Raw genomic sequence first — 27,814 nt, forward strand, 5'->3', positions numbered from 1 at the left:
TGCCGAGCAAACACCTTCAGTCATCCCACGCCCAGGTACTGTAAAATGCTCTCTTTGATGCGGTGCTTAATTTGAGCCAGTGTTTTCCGGTGCTCGGCACCGACACCTATCAACACCAGCACATATGACAGCTGCAAACCTGGCGGCGCTGTTTGTGTCATTAAGAGATGAGCAGGACAACAGTTATTTATTAAAATAATATAAATAATAAAATTAACTATTACCAGCGCCCAAGCCATTCTTATAGCTTTGAGAGCCACGGTAGAGCCTGAATTGGCACACTGGTAGCAGTGCGATGGTTAGTACTTGTACAGGTAATGCTATTGGCAGCATGGCAGGGACAATGGGTAGTTGAAGATGTGGGGTGCTCCAGACGAGGGCCCTGGCACTTATTGTTTTACAAGTTAAGCACTGCTTTGATGAGGAATATGCAGAGGTGGGGCCGAGTGCAGGCACTTTTGTGGGATGGCATGCCTGGATTTAACCCTCACAGGCCCTTAGGCCAACACTGCCGTGGTCCCCCCTTCCCAAACCCCTGCCTTGGTCTGAGGTAGCACCCAGGGCCCAAGTCGAGGGAACACGCGGGTAGACGGCGTCCACCCACTATTTCCACATGGTGCCGTCCACCCTGCCGAGAAGTTGGGCCCCACTGAAATATGCTGAACTCGTTGGTGTAATTTTCAGACACCGGGACACTTTCAGCCGCGCCTGCACGCTGTTTGCTTTCCTTCAGAGCAGCAAGGTGCAGGCACCGAGGGTGCTTTGTTGTTTTAAATTCCAGCTGGGCCCAAAACAAAGGCGAAGATAAGGGCCCATCACACCTTCATTTGTTGGAGTATCCTGGCGTGGAGCTACCGGAGCCTCTCACCTACATGCAAATGAAATAGAAGGGAAGCAAAGGCACACAGCTTGTTATTACTTCACAAGTACTTAAGAAAAGCATGGTTTTGATTTTATTCAGACCCTGTATATATTAGAAATTCATGCCCTGTAAAATGTGTTGGTCTGTCACAGTATTTACACAAATAACAATTTAAATGCCACCTTTTTTTTTATTTTGTTTATAGCGCGACTTATCCCAATGAAGGGTGTTAGAGTGTTTTACATCACACGGTGTTAGAGCACTTTACATCACACACACATATTACACCTTGACAATAAATCATATGTGTGTAAATCAATGTACAGAATGTGTTACATAAGACGGTGAGGGTTACTAGGTGTAAGAGTCACATGCCCTTCATAGCTCACTGTGCTTTATTAGAAGGATAACTACTAATGTACTGCAAGTAGCACAAAGATCTCTGTGTTAAAAGCAGTAACCCACTTACCTGGCTACATAAAATAAAAAGCATTGGCAAAGCCAATAGGTCTTGACCATCCCCAAGCTATTGGCGCTGTAAATGTAAATGTTTTGTTGCCATGTTGTCTAGCTGCACATCTGCTGTTCAGCATGGCTGAAAGTTACTGAAATAAAATGCTAAGGCGCGACCAGGGCCAGAACATCATAGATTTCTTTGTGTGTCAGGAGGAGCGGGACAATTAACTCATCACGGGGACTAAGAGAAGGCGCATGCTCTGTCTAGCTGAGACCTAAAACTGAATATTGTATTGTATTGTATTGTAAGGGGTGCTTGTAGAGCGCACTGACACCATGGGTTTCCTGGCGCTGGAAGAAAGCGAGGGGAGCAGAGGGACTAACCAGATTGAGGGAAGAGCCAGGTTTTTAAGGATTTACGAAAGAGAGTCAGAGAGTTAGAGGTTTTAAGAGGAAGGGGAAAAGAATTCCAAAGCTTGGGGGCCAGGTGAGCAAATCTCCGGCCTCCAGATCTACAGAGCTTGTAAGAGGGAACAGTCAGAAGGTACAGATAAGAGGATCTCAGGTTCCGGGGTGGGCAGTAGGGTCTAATAAGAGATTTCACGAAGGCGGGACCGGCCCCAGCTAACGACTTAAAGATAAGGCAGCCGATCTTGAAGGCCGCCCTGGAGGTGACAGGGAGCCAATGGAGTTTGGTAAGGAGGGGCTTGGCAGATTGCCACTTCGGGATCCCTAGGGCCAATCTCGCCGCTTGATTTTGAACCGCTTGCAGTCTCGCCATCGATGTTTTAGGCAGACCGTAATAGATCGCGTTAGAAAAATCTAAGCGGGAGAGGACGAGGGCCATGATGACCTGCAGGAGGGCATCAGGTGTGAGAAGGTATGCCACTTTCCTGATCCTGCGCAACTGATAGATACAGGACGAGACCACCGTCCCCACCTGCGGCCCAAGGGACAGGCCGGAGTCAATTGTGACCCCCAGACTCTTCACCGAAGCTACAGGAGTGGGAGAGGGGCCAAGATCCGCCGGCCAGAATTGTGGCCCCCAGAAGACGGCGCTCCTACCAGGAAGGAGGAGCTCCGTCTTACCGGGGTTCAACTTTAACTGGTTGTGGCCCATCCACTGTAGAATGTGGGACATGACTGCCTGAAAGTTGGGAATAGCAGAAGGGGAATTGAGAGGAAAGATGAGTTGCAGGTCGTCCGCGTAATTAAACACGGTAACGTCCCACTGCCTCAGAGAAAAAAGAAGGGGGCGAAGATAAAGATTGAAAAGAAGAGGGGATAGAGAGGAACCCTGGGGGACCCCGCAGGGCGAGTGCTCCCTAGGAGCCCTGAAAGTGCCCAGGCTGAGGGTCTGAGACCTGCCGGTCAAAAAGGATTTGACCCAGGCCAGCGCCAGGCCCTGGATGCCAGCCTGCTCAACACGGTGGAGAAGAATGTTATAATCCACCGTGTCGAAGGCGGCTGACAGATCTAATAGTACCAAGGCCTGGGGGGTGCCCTTGTCAACATCGTCTCTCAAGGCATCCAGCACGGCCAAGATCACTGTCTCCGTAGAGTGGCCAGGTCTGAAGCCGGCCTGGTTAGCCTCGAGAAAGTTGGAACTCTCGATAAACTGTGAGAGACAGGTGGTGACGTGGGCTTCCAGGATTTTAGAAAAGAAAGGTAGGAGAGAGATAGGACGGTAGTTCGCCGGGACGGCGGGGTCAGCCCCTGGCTTCTTCAAGAGGGGCACCAGCACGGCCTCCTTGAAGGAGCCAGGCACCGTACCGGAAGAAAGAGAAGAGTTTAGCAGGAAAAGGATGCAGTCGGGTAAAGAATGGCAGATGTCCCGGAGTATGGACGGGGGACAGCAGTCGTCTGGGGAACCAGACTTAATGCGAGTGGCAAGATTGACCAGAGAAGTGGGATCTAGAAGAGGGAATTGTGTGAGTGAAGAGGTGTTGTGGGGGGGGGAAACAGATCCAGCGCCAGGAGAAGTAACTGGGATGGTGTCCTTGATCAATACAATTTTTTCAATAAAAAAGGTGCTGAGAGTATTGCATGCTTCCTGTGTGGGGGCCTGAGTTGGGAGTGTCCTAGGATCGGAGGTGAATTCATTAAGGACTTTAAAGATTTCTTTAGACTGACAGGGGGCAGATAACATTTTTCCAGAAGCGTAAGCTTTTTTTGCTGCTAGGATGGCAAGTTTGTACCTATTGCGGGCGGCCACATAGGCATCTCTACTTAGAGGGCAGTAATCTCTCCTCCATTTACGCTCGAATTGGCGAAGTTCCAAGTGGAGGGATTTAAGATGGGGGGTAAACTATTTATGGGAATTGCTGTGCCGGGATTGGGGGAACTTAGTTAGGGGGGCAAAAATGTCACTGGCTGTCGTAAGCCAGTCTGCCACCAGCCCATAAAGCTGATCAGTACCAGTATCATTGGGTAGCAGGGGACGAGTTTGGGACAGGTGTGCCAGCAATTTAGGGGAATCGACAGCCTTCCACTTGCGGGCAGTGCCGCCCTCCCGCGGGGGGACCCTGATCTGTCCAACCGCCGAGATTGTGGTGTCGATCAAAAAGTGATCCGACCACACACAAGGTGTTATTAATGGGCGAGAGGACTTGACCCCATGGGACCAAATATGATCGAGGATGTGGCCACCCTTGTGGGTGGCGGACCTGACTAGTTGACTAAAGTTCAGGCTCAAGAGACCCTCGAACAGTTCGGAAGCATGCGGGCCAGCGTCCTAGTGTAATGCAATTGGTTTGGTTTTTTGCAGTTTTATAAAGCTTGAACTTGACCTGAAGGTATAGGAGTGCTTTACCAGAGCATGAGTTACATTACATAAGGACACATTCATTTTTGGTAGGCACGGTGATATTAGGTGATTTGTCATAGAATCACAGGATATTGATCAGATGCAGAGACTCAAACCTGCTTCCCCAGCTCCTAAGTCAGTGGCTCTGGCCATTATGCCAGATCCTTTCGGAATTAATGCTATCAGGTTCGAGAGGGGAAAGAAGCAACAGGCGTGGGGGCAGATGGGAGTGGGAAAGAAGCAACAGGGATGGGGCGGGTGAGAGGGGGAAAGAAACAACAGGGATGGAGCAGGTGGGAGAGGGAAGAAGCAACTGGGACATGGTAGGTGAGAGGGTAAAGAAGCAACAGGGATGGGGCAGGTGGGAGGGGTAAGAAGCAATAGGGTTGGGCCAAATGTGAAGGGGAAAGAAGCAACAGGGATGGGGTGGATATGAGGGGAAAGACCCAACAGGAATGGAAGTTTACATCTCTGCCTCGGTAAAGAAAGTTTGAAGGATGAGCATTGGGTGACTTCAAATCTTGTCGCATTCTGCATGTGTTTACTCTAAAGATACATTCTCTGGATAGGTTACTGTGTGCCTGAGATTATTCTTTCCGCTTGAGTGACTCAGTAGCGAGGAATGCCGCTGTGTCGCATTTCCTACTAGATTAGGCCTTGATAGCAACATACGCTTTGGGAGTTCAGTGAACATTGGACCTCGTGAAAACCACATCTCTGCATTTACACATTATCAAAACTTATTGGAATGCTTTGTTTGTTTCCAATTAAGACACGCTGCAAACTGTATTTCCGTGTGGTTTTTATCAGTTTTAGAAAGTGAATGCAAGCAATTTGTGAGTTCCTGGCAGGAACAATATGCTCGCAAGGAAACTGGGACTTACAAAGAAAAATCTTGGCTCCAAAGTTCAGGAATTGAAAATATAAAGCGAAAATATAAACTGTTAAACACGCAGGCAGCGTGCCAAAGCCCCCAATGCTGCTTTACTATAGCCATGCAGATCACAATTATATTGGATTGAGCAACAAAATCACAAAAACCACACCATTTTGTTTGGAAAATAGAAGCATGCATAACAAACTATATACAAAAAAATAGCAAAAACAGAAAAAAAACGGATTTCCAGACCATGACTCGAACCTGGTTCCCCAGCTCACAGCAACATGGTTTGGGAGGGTGGGGGAAGGAGCAAGCAATTGGACCTCAGAGGAGACTGAGTGAGTAAAAACACCACTCTCATATGGAGTGCGTCAAGACAAATAAAAAAGTAGCCCAAAAACGGGAGCAGTGGATGGACTCAAGTACTTGGTCCATGCTCTAGGGGAGGGCCAAACACAAGAAGAGACATGATGCATGCATGCCACGGACAAATAGGAACAATGGATGCAAGAGCGACGTTGAAGCAAACAAATGGTAAGACTTGTCAGGCTGTAGCACACTGATTGTAAACAACATGCCTCTAAGAGACAGCGCATGCACTGTCTAGCGGAGACCTAAAAACCTGTCATCTTCATATTACATGGTGTGCTTTGCAGGAGACACATGAAACCTCAATGGTACTTTGATTCAAAACTGTGACTAGACAAAACTCAGATCTCTGCAGCAAATGTGTTAAGCTCCAGAGTCATCTTTTCATTATTATTCTTCTCTGAGATTTACTGGGCGCCTAAAGATCCCTGTAGCAGATGCCTTAACTACATCTGATATTTTAAAAGGCATCCTTTGCAACCAATTAGGCAGAACAGATGTACTGCCACGTTTCTCCTTGTTGCCAATTTCCTTGTGGCAGAGTTAAAAAAAAATAAGTGTATAACTTGAGGATCTGATTTTGCGTCAGGGCTGCGTCACTTTTTTGACACAACCCAAAAGCAAAATCTCATTTGTTAAATCTCATAATTCGCTCAAATGTACTCATGATAGGCCTGCTAAACATATGTGTGGGGTGTTAAGATCTGATGTCACTTCTTGTGATGTCAGTTCCTGTTAGATAATGGGTTGTGATGCCACTACCTGTGATGTAACTTCCTGTAGTGTTACAGGATGTGATGTCATGTGCCATGGTGCCTTTTTTATATTGCCTAACTTGGTTAGTCCCTCACTTCTTGTTTAGGACTTGTACCCTGATGGCACATATCATGTTCCTTTCACCTAGAAAGTCTCAGCTCCAGTGCCTGTCTGCCCTTGGTTCTCAGGTACAAAAATGTGACTTTGTGCACCTTAGTCTAGCAAAGTCGTCCGCGTGACGTTGACACATGGGTTCATCACATTTCGAAGTGAGAGGAATTGGCCATAACACTACTGTGCCACTCCTAGCATGTGTCTAGTGGGATTTCACCTGATGTGATGCTACATTAGTTTCTAAAGCACCTATCCACCATGCATCTGATCCTAGAGTTCTTTCAGAATCTGGCCACCCTTTACCGTCCTGAGAGTCTCTTTTGACTGCAGTCGAAGTTGTCTCTAACTTCTTTGTGTTTCAAGTTGCTTATGGTTTCATCATATTAGATGGTGGCCGGCGACGCCTACATACTAATTTAATATTTTGATTTGATTCATTTTGTTTCGAGGCCAGCTAAATTATGTTGTGGACCTATATAGACTAGAGCTTTATGTGTGTCAAGTGTCTGCCAATGGACTTTGCTCTTAGTTTCGTCTTGCTTGCCTTCACTTTTCGTCTTAGGGTGGATGTTCAGTTTATAAGCATCTTTGCCATTTGAGTAGCTTTGATTCAATGTTGTGGTCAGGCGGGTGTGTTATATTTAAGTGACTTTGGCTATGATATATTTCAGTGGCTTTCTAATGGTTATGAGGTGGATTTACGAATGGATATGTATGATATCTGAAGAAGGTTTGCAATTGGGATTGGTCACCCTTAATGCTATAGAATTCTACAAACTTTAGACTGACCTTTTGCCTTAACGTGAAAAGTCCTGGAAGAGTTGACTTTTCCAGCCAGCACTTCAAGTTCTTAAATGTTTTGAAGTTGTGAGGTAAGGTATTATGCCTACTTATCCCTTCTGCCCTCCATGAATGCTACATTTGCAAAAAAAGATTGCCTAGCTCTGAAGGGCGGTGAGCCCCAACCAAGCATGAAAGGAATCACTTTGTTCTCCTGGCTGAGAGCAGTGCGCGGAGTCCTTCACTGCTGCTCCACCATCAAATGAAGTTGGATCAGATATATAACCAAATAGATTCATTAAGTCTGAGTTATGGTAAGATAGCGAATAAAACCCTTGCAGGTACTTTTTTTCTATTATATTTGCCCGAACCCGCAAGGGTATATTGGGTCACCCACCCTCTCTATACGCTCCACCATCTCAGCAGCGATTGTACGCTGCCAATGGGACTTTTTTTCAATGTACCTCCTGCTGTGGCAAGAGTTTGAACAAGAGAGAAAACCAGAATAATGTATCCATAAAATGCACAGTTCTGAAGATCAGCGAATGACTTTCTAAAATAGAAAAGTGCAACATGTCCTCACTCTAATCTTTATTGAGATAAATTAAATCCTTCCAATTAATATTACAATGATTAACATTATATTACCATAATGTTTAAAATGTGTTTCTGTAAAAGTATTTAACTCTCTTTCTTGAAACTTACAGAACTAATGTCAATGAAACAAGTTTGTATGATGAGTTTATCGTGTCCAAAATATTTTTAATATTGGCCTTTTATATATTGATGGCCAATAGAGTGTAGAGTGTTAAAGTTCTTTGACAGACCAGGGACCACGTTGTGGCTGATTCACAAAGCTCGTTTGCATCAGTGCATGATGAATATGTGCACCGCGGAACATGTGTATGCTCAAAGCCAACCAATCCAAGAGGAGGAAAGAAGGATGGGCACTGTCCTCGCAGAAGCTTGCGCTACATGGGATCCACTCTGAAAGCTTCCCCTCTGAGAAGGTGTGACTTACTCCTGTACTGCTCCTGCTTTATGCCTAAGCCTCCTGGCTTACTTCTGAATTCCAGGCACAAGTCTCTGGGCTTCCTCCCAGAATTCTGCCGCAAGAGTAAGCAAGAGAAAAATCATTATGAATGGTGTCCCATGTGTGTATCTTGCACACTAACAGTGTGCACAGGCGCCTGAAGGTAGGTGTAAAAGAGGGGAGGGGGCTTGGGAATGGGCAGTCACAGGCAATGCAAATTGGGGAAACTTTCATATTGGAAGCCAAGTTCACAGAAGTTTGCACTAGTTACAAAAAATTTGCAAATCTTTTACTCTTGTTTTCTGTCGTGGCAAATGCCCGTCCTGAAACAAAGTACATCCCTGGTATTTTACAACACCACACTGTGTTTACCATTTATTTACTTTCTCTTCCAAGTACCCGGTGAGTGTAATGTATGAACGCAGTGCTTAATTTGAGCAGGTGCTTTCAGGTGCTCAGCACCAGCACTTCTTTCACAGGGCCTGGGCTACGATTTCTGATCCTGCGGGTGGTGGTCTCAATATTAATTTCCCAATTTAAAATAAAAAGAACCACATACCTTGCATGGTGACGGGCTGGTATGTTTTCATAGACAGGCATACATCTGCTCAGGCAGGCATGATTGTGTATCATTACTTTAGTGATGATGTCGTCAAGCCTGTCATGAATCCCAGAAATCATCATTAAAGAATGGTTTGCATTCTATTCCCCTAGTCTGCTGCAGCTCTTCAACTTGCTTAATGTGGCTGTGGCCCACCGTAACTTTTGTGCGCTATGGACTCATCTGCAGTTTCGGTGCGCTGCCTCCAAGCATGCTAATTGCTGTGAATGCTTGAGCCCAGTAGGTGCAACAGCCAAACTCACATCTCACAGGCATTGCAGCATTTTGGCTGGGGATAGTGCTTGTGCTGTGGCAGGCAGAGTCACAGCAAGCTGAGCAGTGGATGCCTATGCCGTCGTCATAACTGGACCAAACTAATTACAGGCAACATTAGCAGTGGCATGCCCTGCTGTGCTCAGGCAGTCTCATGACCTGAAACAAACCCAGTCAGACCGCACTGATTAATATGTTCAAAAAAAGCATTTTCATTTGGTGTACATTTTGTTTTCGCACTCATCTGTCGATGTAGGTAAAGAAGTAAAACGCATGTCTTAGGGGACAGACAGCAGAGCATGGTTACAGGATAGAGACTGAGCGGGTGTTGAAAATTCGGCACACCGGATGTAGAAGTGGGCTATAGCCTCCTTGGCAGCATTTCAGCCAAGGGACTTAATTTTTTACAAATTATGCACTGGAACGTACTTTGTCAAGTGCAAGAAAATCCATGTCTTTTCCCCCTATCTTATATTAACCACGTGCAAGTAGGCTGTGAGCTACCGAACCTGAGGAGAAAATACACACTTTTGCCAATCACATGCTTTTTATACACTTTCAACATTTAGCCCGTCGCCCACGGTCCTGTGCTCTGCTTTAAGCACATTCTACACACTGCACATCACACACATCGTTTGTAAACCTTTGTAAATTAGGTCAGTTATTTTGCTTTTTCATGTCGCATCTGTCACTTCCTAGTTTAGTGCCTCAGATTTCTGCCTCTAAGGCAAAGTTTTTAATGATTTTTTTTCTCGTGTTTTCCTATATAGCCCACAAGGATTTTATATAAACAATACTCAGGCACACGTAAGCACTTATTTTTTACTACAAGTTGGAGATGATAATTGCGCTCGTGGTTTGTCTTTTCTGATTCCTTAATTGTGCTAAAAAGTTTCAAAATCCTGCCATGAAATGCTGTGGGTGTTGCTACAAATGGAACCAATGAGGACTATAGCAAACACAACAAGATGATGGATGGAGTGCTGAAACTTAGCAACCACTCAGCTCAGTCGAGCGATCTGGGTAGCATCCATCATTCATTTGCTCACTATGCCACCCTAATTTGGAACCAGCCATATGCAAATCGGTATTGACCCTTCTCCAATGGGAACAGTCCAGACCGAACTGCCAAGCCATGTCCTCCCTGGACCGCAAACAAGCATCCTGGAACTGTGAATGAGGATTCAGTGTACTAGAAGTTTGTAACTGTGTCTGTCAGCAGTTCGTATGTCAGTGATAGGCACACCTGTAATTTGAGGAGGTAAATTAATCTGCCTGGTCCCGCTGTGGAGTTCAAGGTGGTGATTTCGCACTGTTGCAGAACATTTAGGATAATCTCTGTAGATAAAATAGCTTTTATTTCCTAAATTCTTTCCTTCTTTTGTTTCAAAGAAAAAGGAAGTTAACTAATTTTATTAGGTAGCATAAATTTACTGAAGAGAGACTGCTCGTTGGTAAATTGGCACAAGTATGTTATATTTATTTGCATACATTTGTGGTTTTTGTTTGCAGAATATTACAGAACCATGGTTTTTCTTAATGAAAGCAAGAGAAGCACATGTTAAGTGGTATAAATAGAAAAAAGATGTTATGAATTACATTTGTGTTTGTTGGAATAGTTTAACTATATTTAAGAAGGTTGCCCTTTTGATACATTGTTTGGGGTGGAAGAGCAAGAGGTGTTTGAGAGATTACCTGAGTTAAGTGCAGAAGATGCACTGGGCTTGAATGAACTGGAAATTTGTATTATAAAATTGGATATGCATTATTTACAAAAAATAAGAATGATACTCAAGCGCTTTCATTCCGGAAAAAGAGCAGGAGAAAATGAGACTGTGAGGAATATGTGGCTACCAGCATTTATGTGCACATTTGGAGCATTATGTGAGTGTTGAAAATTGGGTTACTGGTTGAGGGGTCTGAAACCCTACTCAATCAGCAACCACAATTTCTGACAGGTTGAAACACAAGAAACCCCAAATTAACCTTAACCTTCTGGTAGCTTGGCAAGCAGTCATGCTTAACTTAGAGGTAATGTGTAAAGTATTTATGCAGCACTTCAAATAGAAATAAAGTGAAACCACAACACATGAAAAAACCCACACCAATTTAGAAAAAAAGAGAAACAATGTGATAAATTACTTGGCACCAAAATGACAAAAATCCAATCAGTAGAACCAGAGATAGGCAATTTGAAGATTTCAGGTAAGCAAAGTGCCTCAAAGAACAACGCACCACTTGTGGCTATCTGGTCATGTAAGACCGGGTGAAAGTCACAAGTTCAGCCTGACCGCGAATGAGTGCAGGCCGGATACAACTATCAGGTCAGTCCAGATGAAAAAGTAACATTCAAAGGTCCAGTGCGAAGAGTTCCTTTCACAGTAAAAGGGCCCGCCAGGAACAGAGAGATTGTCATGGATGGTCGTCTATGTAGAGCGAAGAGCAGGCCGGGCACCATGGATGGTCATCACTATAGAGCGAACATTTTCTCGGGCATCTTGGATGGCCGTGACTGGAGCTTCATGTCAGCGTCTCTGCAGGCTCACGATGCTAAAGCGCAAAGTGCAGATCTTGTGCTGCCAGGCGTCACTAGTGGTCACTGTGGCTTGAAGAGTCACTGGTGCTTCATGTTGGTGGTGCAGGCAGCAAGATCCTGGCACGAACAGGCCCGTTCACGGTTGCGAAGAGTCCAAAACTTCAGGATGTTTCCTTTCCTTCGGTGGGGAACTCAACTGAGGCCACACAAAGGTTCCAGGACCTGAGAGGCAGCTCTTGGGAGATAGGAACTGCTCAGGCAGGTCCAGCTGTAGGTCCAGAAAACAGTTTATCTGGGCCGATGCAGGGAGGCCTTAAAGTCACTTCAGCCTGGGATGAAGGGTGCAGGTCCAGTGTTCCTTCCCGGTAAACAGGTCAGCAGGGCAGCACAGTCACAGGGCTGCAAGTCAGCAGTCCTTCTGGCAGCAAAGCAGCACAGCATTCCTTCTTCTGTAGTATCCACAGATCCAAAGGTGTACTTAAGAGTTGAGTCTGAGGGTATATTATTTATGTATGGTGCCACCTTTGAAGTAGAAGAAGTTTCTGGAGAATTCCCTTTGAAGTCCTGACATTTCCTGCCTTCCCTGATCTGTCTCCAAGCTGGCTGCATGATCAATGCAGAAATGACAAGTCATTTGTGTGAAGGCAGGGCACAGCCTAGTGGGACTGTGCCCAGCTCCGCTCCCATCCTGACAGTTGATGGGATATCCAGGCACACCTATCACCTCTATTGTGTGACTTTCTGCAAGGAATAAACAAATTCCAACTTCCAACTATGCCCAGTCATGTGACCCTGGAATAGGCTGCAGGCACCAAATAGTTAGAAAAGGAAAATGCCAACTTTTTAAAAGTAAATAATTAACTAGGACGTGAGTCTTAGAATCTGCATGCTCTACCTAGAGCCACTCAAAAGAGTGTTCTACCTAAATAACATCATAGTGATCAAATTAACATAAATTAGATAAACAAGATTAACTTGTACAAACAGTCAATAATTTGAAAAAGTTCTCTGGAGAAACTGCACACGTAGATCCCAAAAGAGTCTTTAATTGAAAAACAAATAGATAAGGATCCAGAAGGTTTTTTTCTTTCAAATGTGTTAAACAGCACACATGTAGATCCAACAGTTAATGGTTAAATCCCAATGCATTTTGGGCACAAATGATGTTCTTCGTCAGGGGAATCTACAAATAAAGTGACTCAATGAGTACAATTTTGAAGTAACAGTCATAAACAATAATCAGATGCACATCCGTGAAGTTCAATTTAAATTAGAACGTGAAACCAAAACAACCCAGTGTGAAAGAAACAGTGCTATGCATAAAAAGTGATATATAAAAAGTGCTATACGTTACCGAATGAAAACTATGCCACCCATGTAACAGGTAAAGATGAAAAAGAACCGTTGTAAAGTGCCAGATGTAAAAATAGAAGGGAGAAAGAAAGAAAGAGACAGGAACCTTGTAGGGATAGAAAATGTATATGAAAGAAAGACTCAAGCCAACATGCTAATAATACATGTATGCAATGGCTAAACAATACACTTCATATAAGAAAAAACTGTGATGCAAAACGAAGTATAATAAACTGAAATGATGCCTACCAAATTGAATATGCAGAAAAATATGCAGTAACACAGTGTAGTAAATACAGATAGAATACTTATGAGTGAAACATATATTTCATCATCCAAACATCAAAATGAAAACAATATGCATAGAACAAAGTACATTGCAGAGTGCATGTCCCTCGGCACAACAGCAAACATAATAATAATACGTGAATACGAAAAAATACAAACCCAGTTCTTGTGTATCTCCGGATTCAATGTCATGGAATACAGGATATGTTGATACTTCTGGTGGCATACGTTTGAGGAAAAGAGAGCAAATCTGTCAAGATAAAAGAAAAATAAGGTAGGACAAGGATGTTGCCACTGGGGTTTTGAATTTGAAATTAGGAGATTGCGCGAAGGTTAAAGCACCTGTTGGGCATGCATCATGGTCCAGGTATTTTGTCCAAAAGCGGATCATGTAGTTATTTAAGAATGCTATAAAGACAGATGATAAGAAAATCTGAAATTTGAATAGAGTCTCCAAATATTCAGTTCAGAATTTGTGTTGAGAAGATGGTATGAGAAATGTGGCAGCATGGTCATTATGGAGGTATTCTGGTCAAAGTTCACAACGGGATACTGAAGGGTGGAAGAGAAGTAGCAGGAACATTACAAAACCAGTGTATTTTAAAGATTTTGTACCACAATAAAGTTTACCATTCTTTTTTCAGTAACAAAGAATGAACAATTATTATGTGGAATGCAGTGTCAAGTTATTCATATAAGTGATTTATTATTTGCTTGTTATGATATTATAACAATGTTTTAGTTGCATTTAGATTTTGCTGCTTGCTCTTTAATTTCAATTAAATCCTATGGGTTTTGTTTCTCATTTCTTGTTTATAAAAACATGTAGGTACATGTATTAATAAAGAAGGGAGAAGTGTGATGTATTAGACTGTTGGCCGTATGGAACCTGGTGCTGAAAGTTGTGTGGTAGGCAGTTGCTGGCGAGTCCTCGGTGCGTGAGGTCTGCTTAATAAAGATCTTACCTGCTCTTTACCGCTTTCTTGTGCTGGATTCATTAGATTTTCACACTAGGCCTCTTTCATTACTGCAATCTTTTTCCTAATGTGCCTCCTCCAAATGTCTGTCTTTCTCTTGCTTTGCTGATTCTTGGGCATTTGCTGTGGTAATTTTACCACGCCAAGCATCATGGGATTGACTACCCGAAAGCAGTGCTTAATTTGTATTAGAATAAGCGCCAGAGTGCAAAGAATGTATCAAAAGCCAGCTACCGGTGATGTTGAATGTTGGGTTGTGCATACAAAGATTGCCCTAGTCGTTTTTGTCACTTCTTGCCTCTTGCATTTACCACCATATACTCTGTGCCTATTTATCTTACCCTTTTAGTTTATTTCTTGCCTGGTTTCTTCCTTTGTCACTGTTTTCCCATCTTTCTCGTTCTCCTTCTTTTCCTCTTTCCTACTTGTCTCTCTCTTGTTCTGGATCAAAGCCTGAGGATAAAAAATAGAAGTCCTGATGCCTAAAAATGCATGCACCAATTACAAATTAGGCACTGCCTCATGGTAAAATCACTGCCTGTGGCCTATTTTCAGTTTTAGTATGCATCCTTCGTTGCTCCTATTTTATCCCCTTCCACAACCACATTACTTTTGTTTTCACTTGCCGCCCTTCCCCTGGATCTGTTCTGTTGTTTGGGCATGAACGGTTTACAAAGGGAGGACAAGTGATAGTCTATGCATTCAAGAATGTCCACCCCAGCCCAGAAACAAAGCCAAGGCTGATATTCACAGACCGGCTCAATGTTACAGTTTTCCTCCTTTCCATTATCCTTTCTTTTTTACCTCCTGCTTTTAAAAAAAAAGTATTGGAGTCCGATCCAAGCCCCATCTCATCTCCTAAGGTTTTAAAAAAAGAGTAAATAGGGCTCGCCCCCATACCCTCACCATATTCCGTACATGATTAGGTTGAGCCTAGCAGTACAGCTGTCATGTTTCAACAGATCTTATGTAAGCTCACAGTGGGCTTAGAATCCTCCCATTCCTTTACATTGGTTGGCTTTATTGTCACTCTAATTTGCTTGCTTCTTATTTGATGGTTTGCCTTCCTGTTCTTGTGTTTTTCCCTCCCCAGAGCATAGCCTCTTTACGATCCTTTTCATTGACTGACTTGTATCCTTCAACTGCTCACATTTAAGGAACTTTTTTCTTTTTCATACAGCACTCCCTGAGAGTGAATGTGTTTGCTAGCTTTTTCCTTCTGTGCTCTTCACCCCTCAAATAGCCCCCATGTTGTGCTGCTCCCCACACCTCCCAAATTGTCTGTAAATGCACAGAGCAGGAATATTTGTGCTGACTTTAAACATGTTTTTTTTTTTGCTCATGAATTCCACACTTTGCTTAAAAGCACAAGCTTTGCCACAGAAAGGTTTCCATGTCACTGGCGAAGGACCATCTGCTGGACTCACTCTGTGAAGTCATGGAGGCCACTAAATTTGTTCCCGGGGCTAGTGCAGTGGAGCAAATTGCTGAATCCCATGGAAAGCAAATTAGGTTTAGTTTGGAAGCCTCCCTCTTCACATTCTGACACATCCTTCTTTTATAAATATTCCGTTCAGAGTTTTCTGTGAGAAAGATATCATACAATATTTTGAAATGAAATGAAATGAAAAAGTTTTATTGTTTCAGTTAATTAAAACCATAACAATACATTTTATAAAATCAACTATGCTTTTGCTTTTCCTCCAGTATTTCAAACTGTTTGGTTTTCTTTTACTTTTTTTACGCAATGCTTTATAGACAAACATTGTCAAAGCCAACAGCTCTGCACTTGCATTATATAAAGGTGAGACCCATTGCTTTGCCAATGCTTGTTTTATTAAGCACAGGCGGAAGCTGTGTTGGCGGGCAGTTAATGTGATCATGAAAAGTGAGGTGCATACCACCCCTTCTCTCTACAGTAAAAGGAGGGCTTTCACTCGCCCCTTTCTATAACCTCCACCCTTGACTCCAGTTGCCTTTGAATGCTTCCTGCAGAAGAGACATCTCTTCATTACTTTTTAATTTTGTTTATGTCCTTTTATTAGAACTTCAGCAAAATATCACAACAATGTACTACATGGGAAATAAAAATCAAAGCAGTAGGTGTCACAGGAGAGTCACTGGGGGCAATCAGTGAGGAAAGTTATGTAGGGCGTGTAGAATAATCTACAAAAATCGAAGTTGAGGCTTGTGTTCCATAACGTCATTAAGATGCAACAGAACGTTTGCAAGGAGCCAAATATCCATGGAATGAGCGAGTGGCCTTCCTAAATAGAAGTAGAACACAAATATACGGGTATGGAATAACAAAAATTGCACAATGTCATTCTTATAGGAAGGTGACGTTCCAGCGCCCGAAGCGCTCTTGGAAGGACAGATTCCCCAGGGTACCTCCGGCCCTATGATCAGTCTTACCTGCTCCTGCAGGAATCCCACGACTGGTGCCTACTGGACCTCTGTCCCTCAAGTGCCCTCTCATCTCCAAATCTGATAGCTCCCCAACACAGGCCATGCGAGTAACCAGAGGTTCACACCTGAATGCAAGCCACAGTTATACATGTATCAAATGTTCGCCCCAGCCCTCCTTTTTATGCTTCTCTTATCAGCCCCATCTCCTTCCTAAGATGTGCCCAGGGCCCTTTCCTGTGCCCTCTCCCTGAATCAAAGAGCATCCTTTGAAGTGCATTGAGTGTCTGTGTCCCATCCAGCTCACAGCCAAGAATCAATCCACAGATCTTCCGGAGGGGATTCACCTACCTCCACGTGCTCCTCCAGCCAGGCCTGGGTCTCCCAAAATGGAACCCAGAGTCTTCCATGTATTGTACCATTCACAGATGCATGAACATCCAACACACATGCAACCACATGCGCAGTGCACAGCGCTGCATACTAACTTGATGTAGGCTATGGATGAGTTAAGCACTCAGCAATGGAACTTTACATGAGTGAGCCCGTAGGCCTCACTCCAGTGACACAGGTAAAATGCCAAAATCCATTACACTGATCACTACACAGTATGCTACCACCACCACACTTGTGCTACTTACCTCCTGGTAAAGGCAGTAGCATTTCACCACCATGAGGAGAGCGCTCAGGGTGCCCCTCCCGGTCCAACAAGACTACAGTCCATGAGACAGGTGTCTATAACTTTGTGTACACACCTGATCTGTGTTCGCACCAGAAATGCAGACATTGTTGCAGATGGGGCACTCACGGCAGGAGTGTACGTACGTCCCCATGCAATAGGTTTTTTCGTCCCAACAATCCTTCTGACCACCGCATTCAGAACTTGTATCAGGATCCATCTAATGCATTATGACTAAGGGTATAGGTATATATGAGCTGGTGCAAGTTAAATAGCTTAACTTTAAAATAGGCATTATTTATTACATACATTAACGTGAATACGCTCTGTATGTGATTTCTATTGTGGGGTCTTTGTCCCGTTGATCCCTCTATTGTAGTGTTTTCCCCCAATATTTGTGTAAAGAGCTTCACACCTTCCCACCAAATCCATCATGGTCACCAGAAGGGTTGCCTCTCGAGATAAGGTAGAGCAGAGGGTTAATATGCCTGCTGCAAAGAACGTGTACTATTCAGATCACAATGCACATATAATACAAATAGGTCAGTGGGTTACTGGTTTTTTTTCGGAGAGATTCTTTCGTGACTTACAGTTTATAAATTATAATCTAACATAAAATAGTCAGCCATTAACTGTCAACAAAGAGCTGCAAAAAAACTGCAAGGCATAGATTAGAGCGTTATGATTTTATCCTGCCTTTCATTATCCTAATGTTGGAGAAATGGGTTCATTTGGATAGAAATCAATTCTGATTATTAAAGAGAACCCCCAACCATGGTGTTAAGTTTTAAATTCAGAGTTTGTTCTTCTCTAGACCACGCACTGTTAAACTATACTGTCTACCAGAATAGGTGATGTGACACCTGTATCTTGTAGTCCTCTGTTTTATGTAACATTTCCTATACACTAATCTACACACCTATGATTGATTGTCTCTGTGTAGTGTGTGTGATGTAAAGTGCTTTGACACCCACGGCAACGGCGTTATAAAGCGAATTAAACGCATCTGAGAGATTGGTTATGGAGACTTGAGGGGCACTGTTAAAGGGTGGTAGTGAGGAAATCCCTAAAAGAAGTGGTTATTGGGGGCGCCAACAAACATTGTTGCACTGGGCGCCACCAATGCTAAAGCCCTTCCCATGTGCACCTTGTTGAAAATTCCAGTTGACCTATTACAGATGGTTTCTATTGGTTTCATTCTTGGCACATGGCTGATGCAATTAGCACAGTGAACCACAGATGATCTTTAAAGGCATATGTCTTTAACTCCCACGTATGAGAAAACCCTGAGTAAATGACAATTTTACAAACCCATTGGAGTGATGGTTTCACATTATCTGTGCAGAAATCTCGAGATGAAACATGCTTCTGGGATTTCCGGGGCATTGATGAGATAGGCATGGCTAAATGATTACCGACAAGACGATTAACTGGCTAGTCCCTCTCTACTACCCATGCCTTTTTGTTAAGCCTACAAAAGAACGTTTCTCTGAAGAATACGGTTGAGGCTTTGCGGATTGCTTCTCTTCCCCATGATTAATTATAGAGCACAGTTGTATTTTTATTTTATGAGGTTTTATGTTTTATCGACTGAAAAGATTTCAAGTGCACAATTAAAATATCGCAGCAGACAAGCACAGCCGTTTCAAGGCCTGGATAATTAATATCTTGTTTCAAAGAGATGTATGGATTCCGAGATAACGGGAAAGTAATATCCTACTGAAAGGTCCAATATGGCGCCATAAGCCATCTGGAGGGCACATTAGCATATAGATGGAAACGTGACACCAGCGAAGAGCAGGGAGCCATCCATTAATCCCCATCTTGCAATGGCTGACATTTTAACCGTGACTAATAACACCAAACTTTGGGGCCTTTCAACCAGAGTTATGGGGCACTAAAATCAGTAGAGTGGCCATGAAAAGATGAACCGGCAGGCGAGACGAATGCCTCCTCCAGAATCTTCACAGAGCAGCAGCCAGGAAGCACACGCTGTTGGTTACAAAATAAGGGGCGTGGCGCCATGTTGGTTTGGGAATCAAATGGACTGAGTAGTTCATGTGTCAAAAAATTGCAGAGGCCAAACCTTTTGTTAATAGCCCGTCATTACGCCTGTTAAATGCCACAGTTGCCAAATAGCAAGAGTGGTTTCTTTCAATCTCTGGCTGTGTGCTATTTCCAGTTGGTGCCCAATTTTGCGGCAAAGGCCCTTTGAGGCCAAGGTGTGGTGTATAACACATTAGGGGGCAGATTTACAATAAGTGACGCATCCCTGCATATCAGCAGGGATTCGCCACTTATTTTGCGCCATGCCTCCGCCACCACTGATGCTCCGCATTTACAATGCGGCGCACCATGGGGCAAAAAGGCACAGATGCGTGACGCATCTGTGGCGTAAAGACGGCGCATTGCTGGAGTTGTGTCGAAAGCGTGACACAGCTCCAGCAATGCTCCGTGGGGTACTAACTTGTTAATGTTGCCTCAATCCTTACGCCTGCTTCAAGCAGGCGCAGGGTTTTGACGCAGCATGGGCCCCAAAGTGACTGAGTAAAATCTTGTAGATTTCACTCAGCCACTTTTAGGAGGCGTTCCTGCGCCGGAACACCCCCCCCCCCCCCTGCGTCGGAACGCCTCCTTCTGGCGCAGGGCTTTACAACGTGACGCATCTCCCAGATGCGTCACGTTGTAAATACCCCACAACATGGCGCCTCTTTTGTGCCGCCGCTGAGTCACAAAAGTGATGCAACAGCGGGGTAAAAGGGGCACAAGGGGCTTGTAAATCTGCCTCTAGGTATCAAGCAATGGGGCCGAGCTTGCAGTATAGGGGTGCTACATTGCCCTCAGCTAGGGTAACCAGATTAGGGACAGTCTTGCAGTTTCTTTTCTCTGTCTCTGCAAATTTCTTTAAATTTTCAACCTGACCCAGTTTTGAAAGAGGGTCTCATGAGAAGACGCGTCTTCATGCGATCCTCTGCAGAGCAGGTTTAAATATCTCACAATAGAGCAATTTTACTGATCAATGTGATGCCAAGTGAAGGTAAAATTGCATTTAATAGTCCTCGTGGCCTTTTCCACATTGGTTTGTGCTGTTAGTTAAGCCAAATGTGTCTTGCTGTCACCGCCAAATTGTAGACCTACTTTTATGTCTATAATGACATGCCCTGGTTTTTGGATTGAAGCACTTAAGGTTTGTGATTGATGCTTTGAATTTTGTGATTTAAAGTAATGGTTTCGCTTCCCGCACTCAGAAAATAGCTTGTGCTCGTCTGTGCATTGCTCGAGTTTGGATTCAGAATACAAGCCCTACTATTAGGGAATTTTGGGCTCTGCTTAGAGAAAGGCAGAGGCCCACGATCATGGTTCCAATTTAAACGAGTGTGGTCCGGTGTCCAGTGGGATTGAATTTGATTTACATTTTACTCTTTGTTTTTACAGATATTTTCTTTTTCTTCTCTTGCATTTTGTTTTTGATTGTATAATGTAAGCTCCATCTCTTGCGTTCTAAAGTATCTATGTTTTTTTCATGTACTTGTATTCTTACTTGTGTTCTGTTTTTTAGGATTTGGTTTCGGTGTGGTTTTTAGGTTTCGCCTCGCCGAAATCTGCGCAGCAGACTTTCGCGCAGGGCGAAATCTTTTGAGTTACAGTATGGATGTTTGTCCCGCCTCTGTTTCCCATTGGCTAGCTCCATAAATGGAGGCTAGCCATTGGAAAACAGAGGCGTCCGTCATTCTGCGAGGCGACTCGTGGGCGTTCCTGAGATTTTTTCTCATCCAGCCCCTTTTAGGACGTCAGTGCGGCGGTGGGCGGGGTTTATTTTTTTGTTCGTCCATGTTTCTTTTGGTCATTCCGCGGTCGACCACCGCCGGAAGAAGTCCAGGTCCAGGTGAGTGCTTTTGATTGTGGCCGTTCCCGCCGCCCCCCTCCCGCTGTCCGTGTGCCCGTTCCCGCACCCCCCTCCCGCTTCCTGTCTTCCCGTTCCTGCCCCCCCTCCCGCTGTTCGTGTTCCCGTCCCCGGCCTTTTGTTCTTGCATTGCCTCGGCTTCTACTTTCGGTGTGCCTGGAAGCGTGGTGGAACAAAGGGGGGAAGCTGCGGTGCTCTGCCTGGTACCCAGCCCTGCTGGGAGGGATCTCGGTGCTGATGATGGGGTTGTGAGTCGCTTTCACCAGATGTGTGGAAAGGCTATACAAAATGAAATGCGATACTTCTTTAACAAAAGAAAATGTAAACATCAGTCTCGCGTCTCACTTTTTCACGCCTTCCAGGAAACACAATAAAAGCCGCCATTTTGCCCGCTCCATCTCCGTGGATGGCTACCTGACCGGAGCCGCCACACCAATACAGTTACAGCGCGGCCATGATTTTATTTTGCAAATGGGACCTGTTACCCGTTGCCGGGCTGAGGAGTGAGGAGGACTGGCTGCCTATGAAGCACTGACTGCAGTCGGGAGGCTTTGCTGATATTGTGGACAGCAGAGGATATATGGCAGCTGCCCCACTAGGAACAGTAAGGGCACCAGTGGTGCGGGGTCTCACCTGGTCTTACTGTGCAGCATAGCCCTGTAAGATGTGATAAAGATCTGGAGGCAATAGAGGGACAGCGCATAGTATGGGGTGACTTACTGTCTGTGAGTGCTGTCATAGCGCCCTGCAAACTCTGGGTGACCTGTTTCATGAGGGAGTCCTCAAGGCCTCCTCTGCGATGGCCAACATAGACTGATTGTTAATCTTGGACAGGTAAACATTCCACCGTCTACATAGCATGCTCCTGATGGTGCTGCCTACAGAAGGGAGTTAGCCCCGCTCTGCCTGCTGATTGCGTCCCCCGATAACAGCCACTTAGTTTCTAAACTTTACCTTGTCTCCATTGGATTGAAGCCTATGGGGGCTTGAGTGGCATGGAAGCGGGATTTGGGCACTACCCTCTTGGGCACTATCTGCTATTATTGCTCTATGCAACTATGCTAGTGTCAGGGAACTATAGACACAAAATACTGCATTACAAGTTGTTTTCGCCATTTCGGAAGTTTCCTTTGCAGGGGTGGGACGCGCGATGTCCCGCTGTCCATTCCCGCCCCCTCCCGCTGTCCGTGAGCCCGTTCCCGCCCCCCCTCCCGCTGTCTGTGTGCCTGTCCCCCCTCCCGCTGTCCGTGTGCCCGTCAATCTTATGCACATTCACTGTTTGGCCTCTTTGTTTATCTGCCCCTCTCTCCTCCCCAGGCCTCCATCTCTCGTCGTATGGACTGGACTGGAGCGGCTTCTATTGAAACCCTAGGGCTTTGATTACCAGCGGAATCCTTTGCCCCCGCCCTCCGAGATCCCACGTTCTCATCCACTCCTGATCTTTCCCCTCACAAACCGTGTGTTCTGATGCTTCTGCCCAGTCAGGCCAATAGACGTGAGCCAGGATTACAACTGGGAGACTTCTCTGAGTGATTTAACTTACTGCAGTGCTCGCCCTCACCAGCCCATTCTGCATGATCTGCGGCTAGGCGCTTCTGCTCTGAGCTCAGGTCAACCTCCCTGTCTCCAACATGAGGTCTGACTCTGCAGCAGTAGAGCGCATCCGTGCCCGCCATTTTGCCCGCCCCCTCTCCGTGGATGGCTGCCTGACCGGAGCGGACACACCAATACAGTTACAGCACGGGCATGATTTTATTTTGCAAATGGGACCTGTTACTAGGGTGACCAACCGTCCGTAAATTTCATGGACAGTCCGTAATTTTGGCTGTCTGTCCGTTGTCCGTGAAGGATTCTTTAACGGATGCCATTTGTCCGTAATTTTAACCGGGCACAGCTTGCCCCCACCTCCCTTCTTGACTCCGATGCTGTATGAAAGCTCAGACCCCCAGCAGCACTGTAGAGGCACAGCGGGATGGCAACCCTCACACCTCCAGCCCTTGATGAGCTGTTAAGAGGTGCTTGAAGGTGACAGAGAGAGGGGCTGCAGGTTCAGGAGCAGGGGGCATCCATTCACATGCAAACAGCCCTGAATGCGTCTTGTATCTGCTATTTAGAGGGGGGCTCACACATTCCATTTCTACCCAGGGCCCCAAACATCCTAGACTCGGCCAGATTACACCCCTGATTGCACAGAGGCAGCACCTGCTTCTCTTCACCGAGCTTAATTACTGTCACTAATTTGTAAGCAAACCTCGGTTCTTCAAACATGCATAATGTAATACAATAAAGAAATGGCATAATCGCACCCACACTGATTAACAAAGTATGGAGGACAATCAGTTCTCTTAGAGTATGTCCTGTAAGTACTGTATATCACAGTGGGGGATGGCATTTTGGACAGAGAGCCTGTCTTTTCTTTGTCTTGTGCAGGAGGGGGGGAGAAGCCCAAGATGATACTAGAATACTGCATGCCAACCCCTGTGCCCACCCTGGTGGATCATGTTCCCTCTCCTGTGATGACTCCTGCTCCTGTCCCCCCATGTTGTGGCTCCAGTCCACCCCCGCCTGTGATAGCTCTTGTCCCCCCCTGTGGTGGATCCTGTCTCCGCCCTGGGTGGCTTCTGTCCCAGTCCTGGAACGGCCCCTGCAGCGAGGGTGAAGTTCTTGATGGGCCTCTTCTCAAAAGGGCTCAGCTCAAAATTAATATGGAAAGGTGGGCGAGTAAGTAAGTGAAGGGATGTGTGAATGGCTGGATGAATTAGTGAAAGGGTGAATGGATGAATGAAAGATTGAATAAATGGATAATGAGAGAGGATGGATGGATTGATGAGTGAGGGGAAGGATGGAGAGAAAATGTAAATAGCTGGATGTATGGGTGGAAGGGTAGCTGGATGATTGATGAGGGGAAAGATGGATGAGGGGAAGGATGATGGATGGAGGGGAAGGATAAATGGATGAGGGGAAGAATGGATGGATGGATGGAGGGGAAGGATGGATGGATGAGGGGCAGGATAAATGGATGGGATGGATGGATGGGTGAGGGGAAGGATGGATGAAAGGAAGGATGGATGAGGGGAAGGATGATGGATGGAGGGGAAGGATGGATGGATGAGGGGCAGGATAAATGGATGGGATGGATGGATGGGTGAGGCGAAGGATGATGGATGAGGAGAAGGATGGATGGATGGATGGAGGGGAAGGATGGATGGATGAGGGGCAGGATAAATGGATGGGATGGATGGATGGGTGAGGGGAAGGATGGATGAAAGGAAGGATGGATGAGGGGAAGGATGGATGGATGACGGGAAAGGATGGATGATGAGGGGAAGGATGGATGATGAGGGGAAGGATGGATGGATGGATGGATGATGAGGGGGTGGGTTAAAGGATGGATGATGAGGGGAAGGGTGGATGGATGGATGATGAGGGGGTGGGTGAAAGGATGGATGGATGATGAGGGAATGGATGGATGATGAGGGGGTGGGTGAAAGGATGGATGGATGATGAGGGGAAGGATGGATGGTGAGGGGAAGGATGGATGGATGATAAGGGGAAGGATGGATGGATGGATGATGAGGGAAAAGGACGGATGGATGATGAGGGAAAAGGATGGATGGATGATGGGGGAAGGATGGATGGATGATGAGGGGAAGGACAGATGGATGGATGATGGAAAAGGATGGATGATGAGGGGAAGGATGGATGGATGATGAGGGAAAAGGATGGATGGATGATGAGGGGATGGATGGATGGATGATGAGGGGATGGATGGATGGATGATGAGGGGAAAGACGGATGGATGGATGGATGGATGATGGGTGGGTGAAAGGATGGATGGATGGAGAGTGGGTGAAAGGATGGATGGATGGATAAGTGGGTGGGTGAAAGGATGGATGGATGAATGATGAGTGGGTGGGTGAAAGGATGGATGGATGGATGATGAATGGGTGGGTGAAAGGATGGATGGATGAGTGGGTGGGTGGATGGTGGGTGGGTGAAAGGATGGATCAGTGGATTGGATGGTGGGTGGGTGAAAGGATGGATGAGTGGGTGGGTGGATGGTGGGTGGGTGGATGATGGGGGTAGGTGGATGAGTGAAATGATGGATGGATTGGTGGATTGATAAGTGCAAGGGTGAATGAATGGACATATGAGTGAAAGGGTGGGTGTAAGGTTGGATGAGTGAGTGAAAGGGAGGGTAGATGGACAAAAGGATGAATAGATGTGTGAAGGAGTGAAATGATAGATGGATGAGTGATAGGGGCAATGGAGGGATTCATGAGTGGATGAGTAGATGGATGGATGGGTGGGTGGGTGGATGGATGGATGGAAGGAAGGCTAAGTGAAAGGGTCGATGGAGAGAGAAAGGGAGGATGGATGGATGACTAAAAGAGTGGATGGGTGGAAGGATTAGCAAGTGAAAGGATGGCTGGATTGGTCAAAGGGTAAATGGCTGAATGGATGAGTGAATGGATGGATGGGATGAAGAGTGGATGGATAAGTGTACAGATGGATAGGGTGAAAGGGTGGATGGATAACGGAGGATGAGTGAAAGGATGGATGAGGGGATGGATGAAGGGATGGATGAGTAAAATGATAGATGGAAGGATACATGATGGATAGGTTTGGAAATGGTTGAATATGTTTGGAAATGGATGGGCTTACTTATATACTATTGCGCGACCTCTGATGTGTCTGTAAAACGTACCTATTGTCCTGAATTTTGACCTCCTGTCCTGAATTTGTGTCCTGAATTTTGACCCTTTGTCCTGAATTTTTACACTCACCGTCCTGAATTTGCACCAATGCCAGTTGGTCACCCTACCTGTTACCCGTGGGCGGGCTGAGGAGTGAGGAGGACCGGCTGCTAGGGAGTGCAGAGTGACTAGGGAGTGCTAGGGAGTGCAGAGTGACTAGGGAGTGCAGAGTGACTAGGGAGTGCTAGGGAGTGCTAGGAAGTGCTAGGGAGTGATTAGGGAGTGCAGAGTGACTAGGGAGAGCAGAGTGACTAGGGAGTGCAGAGTGACTAGGGAGTGCTAGGGAGTGCAGAGTGACTGCAGAGTGCTAGGGAGTGCTAGGGAGTGCAGAGTGACTGCAGAATGCTAGGGAGTGCTAGGGAGTGCAGAGTGACTAGGGAGTGCTAGGGAGTGCAGAGTGCAAGGGAGTGACTAGGGAGTGCTAGGGAGTGCTAGGGAGTGCAGAGTGCAAGGGAGTGCTAGGGAGTGCAAGGGAGTGCAGAGTGCAAGGGAGTGCGAGGGAGTGACGAGGGAGTGCAGAGTGCTAGGGAGTGCAGAGTGACTAGGGAGTGCTAGGGAGGGCAGAGTGACTAGGGAGTGCTAGGGAGTGCTAGGGAGTGCAGAGTGCAAGGGAGTGCAGAGTGACTAGGGACTGCTAGGGAGCTAGGGAGTGCAGAGTGCAAGGGAGTGCAGAGTGCGAGAGAGTGCAAGGGAGTGCGAGAGAGTGCGAGGGAGTGCAGAGTGACTAGGGAGTGCAGAGTGACTAGGGAGTGCTAGGGAGTGCAGAGTGACTAGGGAGTGCTAGGGAGTGCAGAGTGACTAGGGAGTGCTAGGGAGTGCAGAGTGCTAGGGAGTGCAGAGTGCTAGGGAGTGCAGAGTGCTAGGGAGTGCGTAGTGAGTAAGGAGGGCTAGGGAGTGCTAGGGAGTGCAGAGTGACTAGGGAGGGCTAGGGAGTGCAGAGTGACTAGGGAGGGCTAGGGAGTGCTAGGGAGTGCAGAGTGACTAGGGAGGGCTAGGGAGTGCTAGGGAGTGCAGAGTGACTAGGGAGTGCTAGGGAGTGCAGAGAGACTAGGGAGTCCTAGGGAGTGCAGAGTGCTAGGGAGTGCAGAGTGCTAGGGAGTGCAGAGTGACTAAGGAGGGCTAGGGAGTGCTAGGGAGTGCAGAGTGACTAGGGAGGGCTAGGGAGTGCAGAGTGACTAGGGAGGGCTAGGGAGTGCTAGGGAGTGCAGAGTGACTAGGGAGGGCTAGGGAGTGCTAGGGAGTGCAGAGTGACTAGGGAGTGCTAGGGAGTGCAGAGTTACTAGGGAGTGCTATGGAGTGCTAGGGACTGCAGAGTGACTGCAGAGGCTAATGGCAATGTAAATGACAATGCCATGTATTTATCTGTTTTCAAAACCAACACATAAATACAAATGTTGTCATTTACAATGCCAATAGCTCTAACTTTTCCAAAGGCGAAACCATTGCATTTTAAATGCTTATTTTTTGGTGTTTCTCCTGTGTTGTATTGTGTTATACATACGGCTAATAAATAAAAAATACAATAAAATAGTTCCAGCATTACTAGTGTGAAACGTATGCGTCCCACGGACTTTGGTAAAAGGACATGACTACGGTTCATCATGGCTCATCTTGCTCGTCCATTTCTCATATTCAGTTGAATGTTGTTGTTAAACAATGCCAGCCTCATTACATAAAGAGCTGTAAAAATACCGCCAGCAGTAACCGGTAAGTACTGCTTGTGATAGATATTTCCCATTACAGACAGAGAAAATACTGTCCAGTAGTCAAATATGCTCCGCTGGGTTACTAATGCTAGTAAAATAACAATGAGAAGTAAATGCATTCCCACCAGTTGGGACCGGATTATTACTAACCTTTCTCATTACAGACCAAAATACCTGCCCAAAATTACTACCTTACTACCCAAACTATAATAAACTAAGAGCTGATCTTCAAGTGTTCGAACTTGTCAGAGGCTTGTCCAGCATGCAGCTTTGGTTAT

The 27,814-nt window shown here is 45.8% G+C and overlaps 1 protein-coding gene across 1 annotated transcript in view; it reads left to right on the plus strand.

Moving 5' to 3' along the window:
- Positions 1-27,814, plus strand: part of MYO7A (myosin VIIA) — a 778,803-nt gene that overhangs the window by 197,374 nt on the left and 553,615 nt on the right. The gene's annotated exons all lie outside the window — the stretch shown is intronic.

The sequence above is a fragment of the Lissotriton vulgaris genome, chromosome 8, assembly GCF_964263255.1.
Source record: "Lissotriton vulgaris chromosome 8, aLisVul1.2, whole genome shotgun sequence".
Classification (NCBI taxonomy): Eukaryota; Metazoa; Chordata; class Amphibia; order Caudata; family Salamandridae; genus Lissotriton; species Lissotriton vulgaris.